Source organism: Leptodactylus fuscus, chromosome 5 (genome assembly GCF_031893055.1).
Source record: "Leptodactylus fuscus isolate aLepFus1 chromosome 5, aLepFus1.hap2, whole genome shotgun sequence".
In the NCBI taxonomy this organism is placed as follows: Eukaryota; Metazoa; Chordata; class Amphibia; order Anura; family Leptodactylidae; genus Leptodactylus; species Leptodactylus fuscus.
This window is the reverse complement of record NC_134269.1, coordinates 126,478,485-126,496,835: the sequence shown is the minus strand read 5'-3', so window position 1 is coordinate 126,496,835 and position 18,351 is coordinate 126,478,485. Positions and strand designations below refer to the sequence as shown.

Sequence of the window (18,351 nt, the reverse complement as noted above, 5' to 3'; positions counted from 1 at the left end):
AAACAGTACAACAATGTTCCTCTTTAATGGATTGGATTTGTGTGTTTTCATTACAGAATACCGGTTCTTGCACAAATAAAGAGCGGCACATACAATAATATAGGTTCTGTAGATAGCAGTATGGCATGTGTAGTTCAATCTGGTGATCATTTCTACAGCTTGATCGGAATCCATCTCTGATAAATCCAAGTGGTTGAGCATGAACATCAAAACAGCAAAACCAAAACTATGTACAGTAATTGTACAAAATGTATGAACACTGTAGATTTCTAAGATACATAAAAAAGGGTGCAACAAGACAACGTTCACCTTTCAACAATGCAACAATCCTAAGCATACAATCAGTCAAGACAATCCAAAAGTGGCTTCAGGAAAAGTCTGTAGATTTCCTCAAGGAGTCTAGCCACACTCAGATTTGAAACTGATCTAACAAGACCTAAAAATAGTTGTGCATCGATGCCTGATACAATCTGAGAATCTACAAAATGAACTACCCAATTGACTAGTATTTTATTTTTCTAGTAAAAGATTTGCTTTTTTTTGTGGGAAAACCTGAAGGTGTCATTTTGGGAAACATAATACTTATTGATCGCTTTTTAATTAAGGCATTATTTTTTTTAGATTTTTTTTGTTATGGCACTCACCATGTGAAATAACTAAGGTGATTGCTGCATTACTACAGACTCAAATATCCAATTCGTATATTTTTTCAATTGCACATAATTTTTAAGATGGGGTAATGTTTTAATATTTGTGAACTTTTTTTTATTTTTTATTAAAATGTATTGATTTTTCTTACACTATTTTTTAGCCTTGCAGAGGCCTTCAGTTTGCAAACGTTTAGTTGCTTATGGCATGTACTGTTATCAGACCTGGATCCTTCATTAGGTCCTCATCTGCCATGCATCATGCGGAGCCTTGAAAACCATTTAAATGCTGTTTTTGCCATTCACCACAGCATTTAGAGACCTTTCATGTCCTTGGGCACATACAGTTTTATATACCGTTATGTGCCCCGGGGCAAGAGATACTGGTGCAGTTACTGATGTCTGTTTACTGGTAGAAGGGCATTCCTGACAGTCTGGGCTGTGAGGAATGCCTTTGGTGACAGTACTGACAGTACTATCCACAACTCTGTACTGTTAGAGGGGGTGTTAGGGCATCATGGCTGTTAGAGCCATGATGCTAAACTGTGAGGAACATTCACCCCCTTTTCCCCCGACTGTACACATCCATAGCCTAGTACTGGGGGAATGTGCCTCGCAGCCCAGATAGACTGCCAAGAATACCCTTCTGACAGTGAAGAGATATCAGTAACGGTACCAATATCTCTTGCTCGTGGCACATAACAGGAAAGCCAACAGTGTGCTCAATTCAGTGCACTGTCAGCTTTCCAACGGTATATAAAACCATATGTTCCCGAGGACATGTATGGTACATTTTAAACAGTTAAATGCTCAGGATAGTGTTCTTTTTTTTCAATCCTGGGCATTAAAAGCAGTTGTCCAACTATGCTGGATCCAATACATGTGTCATAAAAATGCATATACTGTATATTGGAATAAAGTTGCTTAGTGACTGCCTTAAACAGGCACCTTGGTGGTCACTAAGTGGTTAAAAATGGAAAATTGAACGCTGTCTTCTTAACAGGAAAAAAATGTGTATTTAATTCTGCATCACACATTTTGTTGAGGTCAAGGGCTTTCTGTATTATTAAAAGATAAAGTGTCGTCAACAGCTTTTATCAGTTGTCTTTTTCATGTTTATAGATATATAAAATATGTGACAAGTCTAAAAAAATAAAAGGCTGTATCTGGTATACATCTGAGCTTCTCTTTGCAGATAGACAGGGCTCATAAAAATGTGAACATGCAAACAACTGCAGGCGATGTAATGGGTCAGAATTATTGAATCTAATATACTAATCAGCATGAATTGCCAGCGTGTTATCAGAGTGGCTCTCATCTTATTCTTCAAAGCTGCCCAAGGGATGTTGATACAGCTTTCAGCCTAGCAAAATCGACAGAACTATCTTATTGTACTGCCATTTTTCAATGAAAGATACAGTAATGCTAATTCCATTTTAACATGGTTAACAAGTCACTGAATCCAAGGTGTTTTGTTTTATTGATAAAATCAGCAAAAGATTTTTCATGCGGATGCCTCTCAATATAAAATAAGAAGATACATATATAAGTTGCATGCAAAACCACCTAAACGAGCAGCCACACCATGTGTTTTATCGTTTTACACCCATAGAACTAATGACTTAGAGGTATTCTTTGGTGCATGGGATGGTGCATTGTCATGTATGCAGAGGATTCTGATAAGGATTGTATGCTTCTTCTTTGTGTACCATGGAAGAAAGTGGTCAGAAACTCTATACACTTTGCAGAGGTCATTTTCACATATCCCATGACCCTAAAGGGGCCTACCAGCTCTCTTCCCCTGATTCCATTCCAAAACATGACTCTACCACCTCCTTGCTGACGTCACAGCCTTGTTGGGATATGCTGGCTATCCACCAACCATCCATTTCTCCATCTATATGGACCATCCTGGGTTGCATGGCACTCAACAGTAAACAAGACTGTTTCAAACTTAGTATTCATGTATGCCTGGGCCCTATGCACCTGTGTCTGCTTGTAAGCACTTTTTAGGGCTGGCCGAATAGTAGGTTTATGCACAACTGCAACCTCTGGAGGATCCTACACTTTAAGGTTTGTGGGACTCCAAAGGCATCAACAGTAGAGATGAGCAAATAGTAAAATGTTCGAGGTTCGATATTTGTTTTGAGTAGCCCCTCAATATTCGACTACTCGAATCGAATATCGAACCCTATTATAGTCTATGGGGGGAAAATGCTCATTTCAGGGGTAGGCAACGTTCGATCAAATTATACTTACCAAGTCCACAAGTGAGGGTCGGCTGGATCCTCCGAGCAGTCTTCTCCTTGCAGCGTCCCCGCGGCATCTTCCGGCTCTTCATTCACTCTGCCAGGCATCGGGCCTGGGCAGAGCCGACTGCGCATGCCTGCAGTACAAGCGGACATGGGCAGTCGGCTCTGCCCAGGCCCGATGCCTGGCAGAGTGAATTCAGAGCCGGAAGATGCCGCGGGGAAGCTGCACGGAGAAGACTTCTAAAGGTAGGAGAAGAACCAGCGTTGATTGGCCAACTGTATAGCATTCGGCCAATCAATGCTGGTTCTGCATCGAAATTTTACATTCGAACAGCGAGTGGTACTCGATCGAGTACAAGTATTTCGAATACCGTAGTATTCGATCGAATACCTACTCGGAGTACTACTCGCTCATCTCTAATCAACAGCTTTAAATATATGTTTGCTGCTATGTGATGGTATTTTAGCAGCTTCTCTCTTAATCTGATGCATTTGTTTAGAAGAAACATTCCTCATTTTGTCTTTATCTGCACAAACCCATCTGTGCTCTGCCACAACTCTCTTCCCAGTGCAATGATGGTGCTCTAGTTTTTATGAAATATATGTTTTCATACCTTATCCAAGATATTGCACTATTTGAAGTGTTTGTGGCAGCAGAGAGATTATTTTTCTTACCAATATTGTATTTCCCATTCCTTTTCTAACTACTCCTGGGTTTGGCTAAAAAAAAAAAAAAAAAAAAAAAACACTGAAAAATCTTTTTTTTAATTTTTTTTATGTAGATTGTGAGCCCGTGTAGGGATCACAATGTACTTTTTTTTTTTTTTCCTACCAGTATGTCTTTGTAGAATGGGAGGAAATCCATGCAAACACAGGAAGAACATACAAACTCCTTTCAGATGTTGAACCTGGCGGGATTCGAACCCAGGACTCCAGCGCTGCAAGGCTGCAGTGCTAACCACTGAGCCACCGTATTGCCCCTTACACTGAAAAATCAGCAATAAAAAAAGCAGTTTTTCTACAATGTGGGGCCTCAGCCTTAAGTGGATTCTCTTTAATTGCAGACATGGGTCAAACTAATTATAACAACAATGTCTATTTATACGCTTTTGATCTACATTTTTACGGACGGCAAAACAGAAAAAAAACCTGTTGTACAGCTCTTTTGATTTTTTCCCGCTACATAGAGCAGTCTGTAATAGAAGTCTATGTCAAACAAGCCAAGATCTTTGCTTTATAATACAAAAACGTTGGGACGGAATATTGCAAAAAAATTTTTTTTAAAAAAAGCTGATCATCTTAGACATATCCATCCAAGAGTTAAGGTGGTACACTTTACATGTTGTGGAGCTTTGCATAACTCTTCATCCTCTACATCTGTTTTGTAATTGGGCTTTGATTTTTAAGTTATTAAAAGGTGCTTATTAATGCTCACCGTTCTCACTATGAGCTTCCTTGTGAAAACACCCAGCTAAGGTTACAGTTTTAAGTCATAATACCTGGAGAGTCTTATTTTTGGCTGCCTTTAGTTATCTCAAGATAATTTTAGAAGATCTAAACATATATGGATGAAGCAAAGATTAACTGGCGCTTGTCGAGTTAACAACGTGGTGGTATAGGTTAACTCAACTCTTTCTCATATTTTTTAATTTAACTTGAGGAAGAGAAAAAAATATATAATCCATATACCACTTCATTCATGAAATACTGGCAGTCTAGTACAGGAAATGAGCTCCAGTACTTTCCCGACATTACAGACCTATTGTACACTGCGCAGTGTTATGTATTGGTTACCTGCAGTTGCTTTATAGAGGAGCTATCAACTGTTCTGACTTCATTTGTTTTTATAAAGACTTATATTAATTGTAATTAATTAATTATGAAACATCTGTACTTATAAAGTGTAACTCAGTTTGCAAACTGGACTTTTCTCTTTGCATTGTTTGAGCAGAAACGAGGCAACCCCATTATAGTCTCCATTTCCGTTTTTAAGTGGATTAGGTTTCTGTTTTTTGAGTCCCCAAGCGGACCTAAAGAACGTAAAGCCGAACACTAGTGTGAACCTAGCGTAACTGATTCATCCAGGAAAATACTGATTCAGTACCTGAAGAAGTATTGTGAAAGCAGCCTAACCCCGCATTGTACCATTCCTCTGATATTTCTCTGTGAAATGTAAGAATCAACAACTGGGCATCCCTGTTCTGCTTGTCAAAGTGTTTGTCCCTGAATAGTCTACTACTGTATGCACTGGCTGGACAGTGTCACACTGTGTATGAACACTTCAAATGGAGGAAGGTGCACACAGCTCTTTAGGCATATGAATCTTAATGATTTTACATTAATAAGTTCAAAGGGTTAAAAAAAAAAAAAAAGATACGTTCACTCACATATATTGCTGGTACTTAGAATAACTCAGGTCGGATCCTGGAAGCAGGTGCATGGAGCGAATCTCTTGGCTGAGATGGTGCAAGCAACAGAGGAAACTGTGATGATCCAGCACTCATGATCCGAAATCCAAACAGATTAAAACGTCCCTTTTATTAGTGAAGAATCATACTTCTGATAAAAACCCAGTGCACTCCAATGTACTCAACCTAAATTGGTTAAATGGTAACACCCGTTGTCCATTCATACAGGTCTTGGAGGGACAACAGAGGAATGGTACAAAGTCTAGCACTAAAAAAAGATGTTACACAATTGTTGCATTATGGAAAATAAAAATATTTTCTAAAACATGTCAAAGAAGTTGAAAGACCACCATAAAACTTCCTGTACTTATAACGAGAAGACAAATTACAATGTGTAATTGACAAAAGTAGACGACGCATGTGATACATTAAACCGTACAGTGGAATAGTACATTTACTTTACTACAGATAGGCAGACTACAGTATATCACATAGCCTATGCACCTATATAATAAACTGTGTAGAATATGTAAAATTACCCAGTTTAATGTATACAGTATAGATGCATTGTGCAGCTGAAATAACATCTAGGCACAGAGGCAGGTTGACCAATGTCCTCCCTCCTGGGCCCATCTCCTCCTATGGGCCCTGTTAAGCAGCAGGCTGATATTGAAAAAATGGAAGGCATTATTTGTATTTAGCTGTATAGTTGGGCTCCATAGTGAATGCTCTAGACACCTCAGTCCAACACTGTCTCTTTCATTTTTATAATGGAAACAATAGAGTAGTAGTGATGAAAACAAAATTAGGTAGGGTCACTAAGAACCACTTTTGTAGTGTTGAAAATGTCACAAAGTGCCTTTTTATGCCATTCTTGCTACTTTCCAAAAAGGGGGCATAATATAGGCAAATCCATCGACCACACAAGGTTTATCATAATTTACGTCTGCTTTATGGCTTAAATGAGGTCTAAAATCTATGACAGCTATGAGCTGGCACAGATTTTAGTTAGACACCCAACCTAGATGAGGATGTGCCTGATTTATGATGAGGCCCGCGCCACGTCATAAATCAGACACAATTTTTGGCAATGTAGAGATTATCAAGAATGGCATACAATATGCTATTTTGATGAATTCCCCTCATATACTTTTAGAAAGAGAAGGTAGATGCAAAGATTGAAAGAAGCATATTGTCTCATATTTCTTATAATTGAATATAAAACTGTGTAAACATAACATTATAGTTACAATGTGAAGCAGAGACCTTGTGATGCCTATCAATACAAGATACACTCATTACCCTATGTATACACACACCGTATAACTGAGATGTATTGTGATTACTTTTCCACAAATGGATATTCAGATGATCATTACTGGGTCAAAAGGTAGCATATAGGCAATTAAAGGAATTAGAATAGCTGATGAAAACCAAGTCAGCAAGTTCTGCACTCAAGCCTCTACAAATAGCTGTTACAAGTATAGGAGAAAGAAATGTAAAGGTCCATGCACCCATGTAAGGACACTAGCATACAGTTATAATTATTGTATAGTTAATTTTATTTTATTTTTTTAAAAATGGCTGGTCCACTGTAAAAGCAATGCCACTTCCTATGTCCTCCTGCTATCTCTTGTACCACTCCCTTTACCGCATAGATTGTATGCTCTTGTGAGCAGGTCCATCACTCCTAATGTGTGATTTGATTTATTACTCTGTAATGTTTCATTGTAGCTGTACTTGAACCCTACGATGTACAGTGCTGCACTAAAAGTTGGTACTATATATATAAAAATTATTGTTAGAGTAGAACATGGACTGATTTCATATTATGGAACCTTAGTTATTTAGTGTTCTACTTTTTAGAATCACCTTCATGCAACATATTCAAAACTAAAACCTGTGTTCCTCCCTTATATTTAAGTAGCTTATTTATTGCAGCATGTCAAAGGTAGGAAATTGCAATGATAGAACATTATCAATTGACCCATAGGCTAGTATAAAGTTCTACATAGTGAAGATTAAAATTAATCTGTAATTTGCAGGATGGATGTGGTGGAATGTAATTACTTCTTTCTGAAGAGTAAAGTACAGTTTATATATAAATATGTAATGCAGCAGGTGAACTACTAGAGCACCTCAATAAATTACAATATCAAACTGTTTTTTTTTTTAGTAATGCAGTTGAAAAAGTGAAACCCATATATTATATTGAGTCATCACAAACAGAGTAAAAATTTTCAAGTCTTTATTTCTGTTAATGTTGATGATTATGACTTACAGCCAAGGAAAACCCAAAAGTCAGTATCTCAGAAAATTAGAATAATTAACCCAAAACAGCTGCAAAGGTTTCCTAAGCATTTAAAAAGGTCCTTTAGTCTGGTTCAGTAGGAGACACAATCATGGGGAAGACTGCTGACTTGACAGATGTCTAGAAGGCAGTCATTGAAGCACTCCATGAAGAGGGTAAGCCACAAAAAGTTATTGCTAAAGAAGCTGGCTGTTCACAGAGCGCTATATCAAAGCATATTAATGGAAAGTTGAGTGGAAGGAAAAAGTGTGGTAGAAAAAGTTGAACGATCAACGGGGATAACCGCAGCCTTGATAGGATTGTTAAGAAAAGGCCATTCAAAAATATGGGGAAGATTCACAAGGAGTGGGCTGCTGCTGGAGTCACTGCTTCAAGAGCTGCCACATACAGACGTATCCATGACATGGGCTACAAGTGTCGAATCCCATGTATCAAGCCACTCATGACCAATAGACAATGCTAGAATCATCTTACCTGGGCCAAGGAGATAAAGAACCAGACTGTTGCTCAGTTATCAAAGGTGTTGTTTTCAGATAAAAGTAAATTTTGCATTTCATTTGGAAATCAAGGTCGCGGAGTCTGGAGGAAGAGCGGAGAGGCTGCTGCACACAATCCAAGCTGCTTGAGATCTAGTGTGAAGTTTCCACAATCAGTGATGGTTTGGGGAACCATGTACAGTAATCTGCTGGTGTAGGTTCACTGTGTTTTATCAAGACCAAAGTCAGGGCAGCCGTCTACCAGGAAATTCTAGAGCACTTCATGCTTCCCTCAGTCAACAAGCTTTTGGAGATTACATTTTCATTTTCCAACAGGACTTGGCACCTGTCCACACTGAAAAAAGTACCAAGTCCTGGTTTAAAGGGGCTCTATCACTGGGAAAAGTCATTTTTATCTAATCACATCCTTGCATAGGCTTTAGAAATGCTATTCCACACCTACCTTTAATATGTAAATTGCCTCAGTGGTTTCTGAATAAGTCCATTTTTATTCATATGCTAATGAGCTTCCAGCCAGCGCAGGAAGTTCCCAGCAGCACTCGTCCCTGCTATTATCTCCTATCTATGTGTGCAAACAGGAAGCTGAGTCAGCAGCAGCAGCAGCCTCCCATAAGAAAAAATAGCAAGTAGCAAATAGTGCACCGGTCTAATTTGCATATGAATAAAAACAGACTTATTCAGAATCCACTGAGGCAATCTACATACTAAAGGTAGGTGTGGAATAGACTTTCTAAAGCCTATGCAAAGATGTGATTAGTCAAAAATGACTTTTCCCAGTGATAGAGCCCCTTTAATAACCACAGTATTACTGTGCTTGATTGGCCTGCAAACGCACCTGACCTTAACCCTATAGAGAATCTATGGGGTATTGTCAAGAGAAGATGAGAGACACCAGACCCAACAATGCAGACGAGCCGAAGGCTGTTATCATACAACCTGGGCTTCCATAACACCTCTGCAGTGCCACAGGCTTATCGCCTCCCATGTCACATTGCTGTATTGATGCAGTCATTCATGCAAAAGGGGCCCCCACCAAGTACTGAGTGCATTTACTGGACATACTTTTCATTTTGCCAAAATTTCTGAGTGAATTTTTTTTTTTTTTTTACAGTTGGTCTTATATAATATTCTATTTTTTTGAGATAATGACATTTGGATTTTCCTTGGCCGTAAGTCATAATCATCAACATTAACAGATAGAAACACTTGAAAAGTTCACTCAGATTGTAATGACTCAATATAATAAATGGGTTTCACTTTTTCAATTGAATTCCAAAAAAACAACTTTTTGATGATATTCTAATTTATTAAGTTGCCCTAGTATGTGCAGAGCTGCAGTTGTTTGCTCTTCATCTTTTCATATCTTGGTCGATTTGCAAATTTTAGAATGATCACGTAAGTCGGAATATGAACATTATTAAGTTGCGGACAACTTCTGAGGCAGCCATGAGTGTCCTGTAGAGCTTCTCTGTTACACCTTAATTGCTTTAGAGCTTCATAGTAATTTAAATACCAGCAGAGAAAACCATGTAAGTGAGACACAACTGATTAGAGGGACCGAATAAGCAGCTTATGCTTACCAATGGCAAGTACTATAATTTGACATCTGTGGGATACAAATAGTTTGAAGTGATTTTGTAAATGTCAAGAGCAATGTCTTTATTGTATCACTTTCACATGGGTTATTTATATGATTACTTGTACCAAGTCATTAGCAATAAAACAACAAACATTGAGACCTCACTAGGTATTTTGTTCGGCAACCTGAACTCAGACTGTACTGTAAGTTTTTGGTGGTCAGAAGCAAGTGGGGTCACATCAGTCTATCAATTACATGAGGAGGAGAATTAGTTGATAATCTGCTAATACAATTATTTCCATTAAATGAACAGTATCAACAGAGATAATTTATACAGTCATTAACTTTTCACTAAACTTTGCATGAATGAATAGTAATAGACTTTTTTGGGGCAGTGCTGCAATACTAAAATCTATGGTTACACTGTACGGTGAGTTAGCAGTGCGAGTCCCGGCATGTGAACATTACATTTGAGTACATTACATCATTGTAGTATTTCATTTGTACCTCCAATGAGAGTCATAGTTACAATCTACGCAGCAATGGTAACACACCACCAATAACCATGTCCACATATGGACACGTAATATAAATATGTAACTTATGGTTATGTCATATAAATTGTTATTTGGCCTCATGATTTTACCATTAATAGTAGCTCTGGCTCTGGCCTTGTAGTAATTCTAGTGCATGTAGGTTATCTGATCTCAAATCTATGCCAGTCAGGGACTAATATAAATTTATGGATAATTCACTCCAAGCTGCTTATGTATTCTCCACGCTATTATGGTTCTTTATAAAAGGGAGTATGTGGGTGAGGTCCTACACTGCACATTCAGCCAACAAGCTACATGATGCTTCAGGTTAAACATACATCTTTAAAATACTTAGAGATCATAGGTTAAAGAGGACCTTTCAGGTCTCCTGCACATGAAGTATTACGGTATATACCGCTAGAAAGCCAACAGTGCACTGAATTCAGCACACTGTTATCTTTCCCGTTATGTGTCCTGAGGGAATAGATATCGGTTCCGTTACCGTAGCTCTTCACTGTCAGAAGGGCATTTCTGACAGTCTGTGAGGAACGACTTTCCTGACAGTCGTGTCTATAATGCTATACTGTCAGAGGGGGTGCTCAGCAATGTCTGGAATATAAACCACATTTGTCGGAGGACATGAAAGGTCCTCTTTAATTAATAGAATGCAATGTCCATTAGTTGCTTCTAAGGCCAGCAGGATACTATCTTGCATTAAAAGGGGACAGGGATGTAAGATTGCCACTTTATAAGACATTGGCATATGCATTTCAGTTCTGGGCACCAGCTCACAGAATGGAAAAAACAAAAGTGGCGTGGAGGACCTCAGTTATGAGGAAAGTTAAATTTGGTTAGTCTTGAGAAGAGGCATTTAAGGGGAGATATGATAAATGCATAAATGACCTATATAAGAAATGGGTCTCCCCGTCTAAAGGAAAAAAGGTTTAAGCTTCAGAAGAAACTGTGGAGCAAGGGCTGAATTTGTGGAATAGCCTACCCCAGTAACTGGTAACAGTAACAAAAGCTGACACATTCAAAAAGGCTTATGTGGCTTTTTAGAAGAAAATAGAATTGATTTCAATGGAAATACAGAGAATTTAGTAACATTTTCCATCCCCTGGTTGAACTTGATGGACAAATGTCTTTGTCCAACCCATACTAATTATGTAACTATATTTATAGACTAAAAGTTTTAAACACTTTATAAGGAAAAAAAACTATATACATTATTTAAAAATGAATACTGCATTAACCATCAAGCTTATAGACATCGGGGAAATCAGAGACTTATTAGAAAAAAAATAGAGGGGCAGAAGAGAAGACAACTTCCTGCACGCCTTATCAAACTATATTACTGTTCCTTCCACACACACGAGTTAGAACATAAACTGCTATAATAATCATCATGTGTTTTACAGGCCAAACATCACCAACTTAGTCAACTTCAACTTGACTTACAGAGGTAGCAGTCATGAAATGAAGAATGTGCCATTTTAAGGCTATGCTACATTATGAAATAGCCATTACACAGAGTCATGGATTTCCTTGCACTTGTGATAATGAAATTGCATTGTAGGCTAAACTAGACTATGCAAACATAATAATGAAGTCATTAGGATAAGAGTCATTGGAACATGTACTAGATGTCTTAATAGTATAACAACACTATACTTTAGTTGTATCATTTTCTAACGTTCTATGTGTTTTTGAAAACATGTAAAAGTATAGACATTATACATGCATGAAATAAAAGTACAATTGTACCATAGTGAATGTTCTTTCTTTAATCTGCTGACTCCAGTCAGTGTAGAACATTGTGCTTAGTGTGCAGATCAGTTTATGATCTCTTTATGACATGGGCTGAGTTCTCTGTCTGACAAGCTCTATTTCAATATTCTTACATATGCAACTTGCCCTTCACCTGCCAAAATTTAGTGATATGAGCTGCACTGTCTGTTTCATATTTCGTCTTCATAAAAAGTTTTATGCATTGTAAAGAATTGAGTTTGTTCAATATTATCTGATAAATGTCTACTGGAATATACAGAAGAAAGAAAGATAACGCCGCAATCTGAGCTATAGACCCGCAATCAATAAAGGCTTTACCAGACACCATTTAACCACTAGCAGCAGGGGTGTAACTACCGTAGAGGCAGCGGAGGCAGCTGCCACAGGGTCCGGGCCATTAGGGGGCCCGATGACAGCCGCTACTGCTGCAGTTTTTTTTTTAATAGGCCGTTACGGGCCCTATTCACTTGCCGATCCTGGCTGGGCTGGGATCGGTAATTGACATTGCGGGCCCCACAAATATGATCATTATACTCGGGGGTCTTTGCAGACTAGGAGTGTGGCACCACACTGACAGAGCTGACCTGTTCAGACTGAACATACAAAGCAGGTACTGTGCCACCCATTGTTGTTGCCAAGGTGGGAGTCTGGTAGCCAGTCTCCTGTATAGACAGGGAAAAGTTTGTTTGTGTTTAGTCTAGTTCTCAGCCGAGAAGGGTTTTGTTTTATTCATTTGAGCCTTTGCAAAGGAAATTAATGCACTTCAAGTGAATAAAGCCTAAACTTGTGTGCAATCCAGTGTCTGTGTCCCTGTTTCCTGCACTGCTACGAGCATCTACATGAGCGGTTCCCTACAAGAGTTAAAATGTGATGAGCAGGTACAAATCATTGACATGCACCGAAGATGCCGCACCGCTAGGACAGTTTTCTGGCATACCAGCATTAGTAAATTCCCCTGATGTATTGTTGACTATGATCGGATATTTTAAAATTGGAAGAGGTTGACTGTAGTGTTCTTCCATCACATTACTTACAGGTCATAGCTGCAGCAATTGTGAAGGTTTAGGAAGTGCCAGCTAGTCTTCTTGTCAGTGGGCACCAGATATCTTTTTTGATACTTGACACTGGATTATCAGATAGAATTTCAACAGTATATCAACTAATACATTGCAAACTGTTGGGAAAGCCTTTGAAGGTAATGTTTATTGCCGGGTGCTTGGCAATAGACTGTACCATCAACAATTTAAAGAGTGACAAAAATAAACAAAGGAAACTAAATGAAAAGCAATGCTCCTGCAAAATGCTACTGTAAACTGCATTCGAAATGAACATATTGTTCTAAGGAAACCTGCATATGCTGATGAACGTAGAACTCTTAATGGAAGGATAAATATTTCATGGAGGAATCACTAGAACCACAACCATGAATGAGGTTGGCAGAGTTTGGACAAACTACTAATGGGTTTTACAGATTATAAAAAGATAAGTGAAAGTGAAGTGAAAAAAGCAATAACTGATAAGAGTATTACAAGAAAACAAATCACTGAATGAAGTCAACATGATCTAGACAACTCCTAATGGCTATGGAGGATTACGTTGATATACCTGTAAGTGAATATAAATTGCATAGAGAATTGTAAAGGACATGTCACATTCAGTAAAGGAAAAATGAAGTCTAGAAAAATCTTCTGCAAATGATAGAAAAATTGAAAATACATTAAACAAGTAGACAATTACTTTTATGTGGCTGAATTTAGTACCCGATTACAGGCACAATCAGTGACGAGAACAGTTATTTGTAGGTTATTAGGACTCACACAGCGTACTCCAATATGTGTTATATAGAAAAAGTAAATAGACTGATAAGAAAGTTCAATGCTGTGTACTGTAGGAAAAATGATTTTGTTGAAAATCATGAAAACAGTGGGAGCCATGTATCAGTGCTAACACAGCACCTGGAGCTCCGAGCGCAGCATTTCATTACTTCTTGCAATCACTAGATGGTTCTGTTTTGGTCCACTACTCTACTATCTTTACCCTTGGGGCTGCATAACTTGTATTCCCAAGTAATAACATACTGAAAAAGTGCTCTTTAACTACCGTATGGATTAGAACATGACAATTTATAGGTAATATTAAAGGATTGGATTTACCTGAAAATTGAGAGATACAAATCTTTATCATTGGAAATGGTGGACAGTCATTATTCTAATCATTTTAAAGTTACAACTATAACTACATTGCATTGGACCTGTCCTTCAGTCGGCAATTTGTGCACATCACAAGTACAGAGCATGTATAGAGATGTCAAGGCAGCAATTTGTGGAGGATGTTTTTGTAGGAAAAAAATAAAGGTATTCCTAATTGGAGAGACTTCAATTACGGCAGTGAGTAATGGTTTGTGTATGTAGCTAGAGATGTACCTAACCCAGGCGTCGGAAGAATATCACTGTGCAATAGTAAAAACAGTTCACCTGTATATGTAGGAAATAGTAAACTAGGTCACATTTCAGCAAAGTCAATTTCTAAGTTTTACCAAAGCACTTTCAATTACAGATGTCAATAAAGAGAATATTAGTACTGTCCAAAACAGACATAGGGCTTATTGCCGCGCACATTGCAATTACCGTACTGCAGCTGTATGAGTCAGTGTCACTAACAGGCTGCTATGGGGCCAGGCATAATCCACAGAAATGTCCTGGGGGACCAATCATTCAGATTTCAGCAACTCACAAGAGTGACCAAATTAGAAATAAGTCTGCTTTCCTGTGCTTAGGTTGAGAACATGGATGGATTTTACTAGGGTCAATGATACAAAAGAAGTAATGTACACAAAAGACCAAAACTAGATTACATTGTTTATGATAAAGTATGAATACATGAGATATATAAAGAATATTTGTTCCCTTAACTGTCAATAATAATGATTTCTTGTGCGATCATTGTATCTGGGAAATTACTTTACACCATAATACTATTGAAAACTGGCAAATGGTTCAGAAGCCTCCAAAATGTTTACTCAAAACATAAAAAATAAAATAAAAAAGAGAAATAAACAGAAAGCTTTACAAAGACAAAAAGAACTGCTGGGAGGTGGGCTATCACTTTCAATGTGGGGGACAAACATTGTGCACTGGCACAGGTAGAGAGCAGATAAAGAGAATCTGTCACATGTAAAACTGCTTCAAAAGGCAGGCAGCATGTTATAGAGCAGAAGCTAAACAGATCAATATATACTTTTATGCAGAGGCGTAACTACCGTAGAAGCAGCAGAGGCGGCTGCCACAGGGCCCGGGCCATTAGGGGGCCCGATGACAGCCGCTACTGCTGCAGTTTTTTTTTTTTTTTTTAATAGGCTGTTACGGGCCCTATTCACTTGCCGATCCTGGCTGGGCCGGGATTGGTAAGTGACACCGCGGGCCCCACAAATACTTTGCAGACCCCCGAGTATAATGATCAGAGGCCCGGGAGAGGTAAGGGAACGTAACAAGCACTGTTACTTACCTCTCCACGATCCTGCCAGGCCTCTTTCCTGACGTACTTTCTGACGTCTCTGACATCACATGAACCCGGCCTACGTCCAGGTCATGTGACGTCTGACGTAATTTCAGAAGGACAGCAGCGGAGAAGACAGCGTAGGACCCGGGGGACAGGTAAGAAATAGAGATGAGCGAACAGTGTTCTATCGAACACATGTTCGATCGGATATCAGGGTGTTCGCCATGTTCGAATCGAATCGAACACCGCGTGGTAAAGTGCGCCAAAATTCGATTCCCCTCCCACCTTCCCTGGCGCCTTTTTTGCACCAATAACAGCGCAGGGGAGGTGGGACAGGAATTACGACACTGGGGGCATTGAAAAAAATTGGAAAAAGTCATTGGCTGCCGAAATCAGGTGACCTCCATTTTAGACGAATAGTGGATTTCAAATCCGGGTCATATGAGAATGTGAACTTTGTGACTATGAGACAGGGATAGCTGTACAGGCAGGGATATCTAGGGATAACCTTTATTTAGGGGGGAATGTTATTAAAAATAACTTTTTGGGGCTCTATCGGGTGTGTAATTGTGATTTTTGTGAGATAAACTTTTTCCCATAGGGATGCATTGGCCAGCGCTGATTGGCCGAATTCCGTACTCTGGCCAATCAGTGCTGGCCAATGCATTCTATTAGCTTGATGAAGCAGAGTGTGCACAAGGGTTCAAGCGCACCCTCAGCTCTGATGTAGCAGAGCTGAGGCTGCACAAGGGTTCAAGCGCACCCTCGGCTCTGATGTAGGAGAGCCGAGGGTGCACTTGAACCCTTGTGCACCCTCGGCTCTGCTACATCAGAGCCGAGGGTGCGCTTGAACCCTTGTGCACACTCTGCTTCATCAAGCTAATAGAATGCATTGGCCAGCGCTGATTGGCCAATGCATTCTATTAGCCCGATGAAGTAGAGCTGAATGTGTGTGCTAAGCACACACATTCAGCTCTACTTCATCGGGCTAATAGAATGCATTGGCCAGCGCTGATTGGCCAGAGTACGGAATTCGGCCAATCAGCGCTGGCTCTGCTGGAGGAGGCGGAGTCTAAGATCGCTCCACACCAGTCTCCATTCAGGTCCGACCTTAGACTCCGCCTCCTCCAGCAGAGCCAGCGCTGATTGGCCGAATTCCGTACTCTGGCCAATCAGCACTGGCTAATGCATTGTATTGGCGTGATGAAGCAGTGCTGAATGTGTGTGCTTAGCACACACATTCAGCTCTACTTCATCGGGCTAATAGAATGCATTGGCCAGCGCTGATTGGCCAGAGTACGGAATTCGGCCAATCAGCGCTGGCTCTGCTGGAGGAGGCGGAGTCTAAGATCGCTCCACACCAGTCTCCATTCAGGTCCGACCTTAGACTCCGCCTCCTCCAGCAGAGCCAGCGCTGATTGGCCGAATTCCGTACTCTGGCCAATCAGCACTGGCTAATGCATTGTATTGGCGTGATGAAGCAGTGCTGAATGTGTGTGCTTAGCACACACATTCAGCTCTACTTCATCGGGCTAATAGAATGCATTGGCCAGCGCTGATTGGCCAGAGTACGGAATTCGGCCAATCAGCGCTGGCTCTGCTTGAGGAGGCGGAGTCTAAGATCGCTCCACACCAGTCTCCATTCAGGTCCGACCTTAGACTCCGCCTCCTCCAGCAGAGCCAGCGCTGATTGGCCGAATTCCGTACTCTGGCCAATCAGCACTGGCTAATGCATTGTATTGGCGTGATGAAGCAGTGCTGAATGTGTGTGCTTAACACACACATTCAGCTCTACTTCATCGGGCTAATAGAATGCATTGGCCAATCAGCGCTGGCTAATGCATTCTATTAGCGTGAACTGAGTTTGCACAGGGGTTCTAGTGCACCCTCGGCTCTGCTACATCAGATTGCTACATCTGATGTAGCAGTGCCGAGTGTGCATCAGATGTGTAGTTGAGCAAAACTGACTCAGCACTGCTAAGTCTCTGCATTCGCATAGGAATGCATTGGCCAGCCTTCGGCCAATCAGCGCTGGCTCTGCCGGAGGAGGCGGAGTCTAAGGTCGGACCTGAATGGAGACTGGTGTGGAGCGATCTTAGACTCCGCCTCCTCCAGCAGAGCCAGCGCTGATTGGTCGAGTTCCGTACTCTGGCCAATCAGCACTGGCCAATGCATTTCTATGGGGAAAAGTTAGCCTGCGAAAATCGCAAACTGACAGGGATTTCCATGAAATAAAGTGACTTTTATGCCCCCAGACATGCTTCCCCTGCTGTCCCAGTGTCATTCCAGGGTGTTGGTATCATTTCCTGGGGTGTCATAGTGGACTTGGTGACCCTCCAGACACGAATTTGGGTTTCCCCCTTAACGAGTTTATGTTCCCCATAGACTATAATGGGGTTCGAAACCCATTCGAACACTCGAACAGTGAGCGGCTGTTCGAATCGAATTTCGAACCTCGAACATTTTAGTGTTCGCTCATCTCTAGTAAGAAACAGTAATTTTTTTATGTTTTTATTCCCCCAGGTCTCTGATTATTATACTCTGGGGTCTGAAAAGACCCCAGAGTATAATAACTGTTTATGGGTGTCCACTATGGGCTATAATACTGTGTGCAGGGACCAGTAAGGGACATAATACTGTGTGCAGGGGCCACTATGGTGGACAATACCGTGTGCAGGGGCCACTAAGGGACATAATAGAGTGCGGAGGAAGGGGCCAGTCGAGGTCTTCGATGTCTGTGTCGGTTGGGGGGGGCCCCATGTCAAAAGTTCGCCACTGCTTTTATGGTAAAACATTCAGTATGATCTGTCATTGAAATCTCTGCTCTTTGCATGC

The 18,351-nt window shown here is 40.2% G+C and overlaps 1 protein-coding gene and 1 long non-coding RNA gene across 2 annotated transcripts in view; one reads left to right on the top strand and one right to left on the bottom strand.

Annotated features, from left to right (window-relative positions):
* GRM8 (glutamate metabotropic receptor 8) overlaps positions 1-18,351 on the bottom strand; it is a 744,367-nt gene that overhangs the window by 529,495 nt on the left and 196,521 nt on the right. The gene's annotated exons all lie outside the window — the stretch shown is intronic.
* LOC142203452 (uncharacterized) overlaps positions 1-18,351 on the top strand; it is a 183,670-nt gene that overhangs the window by 50,161 nt on the left and 115,158 nt on the right. The gene's annotated exons all lie outside the window — the stretch shown is intronic.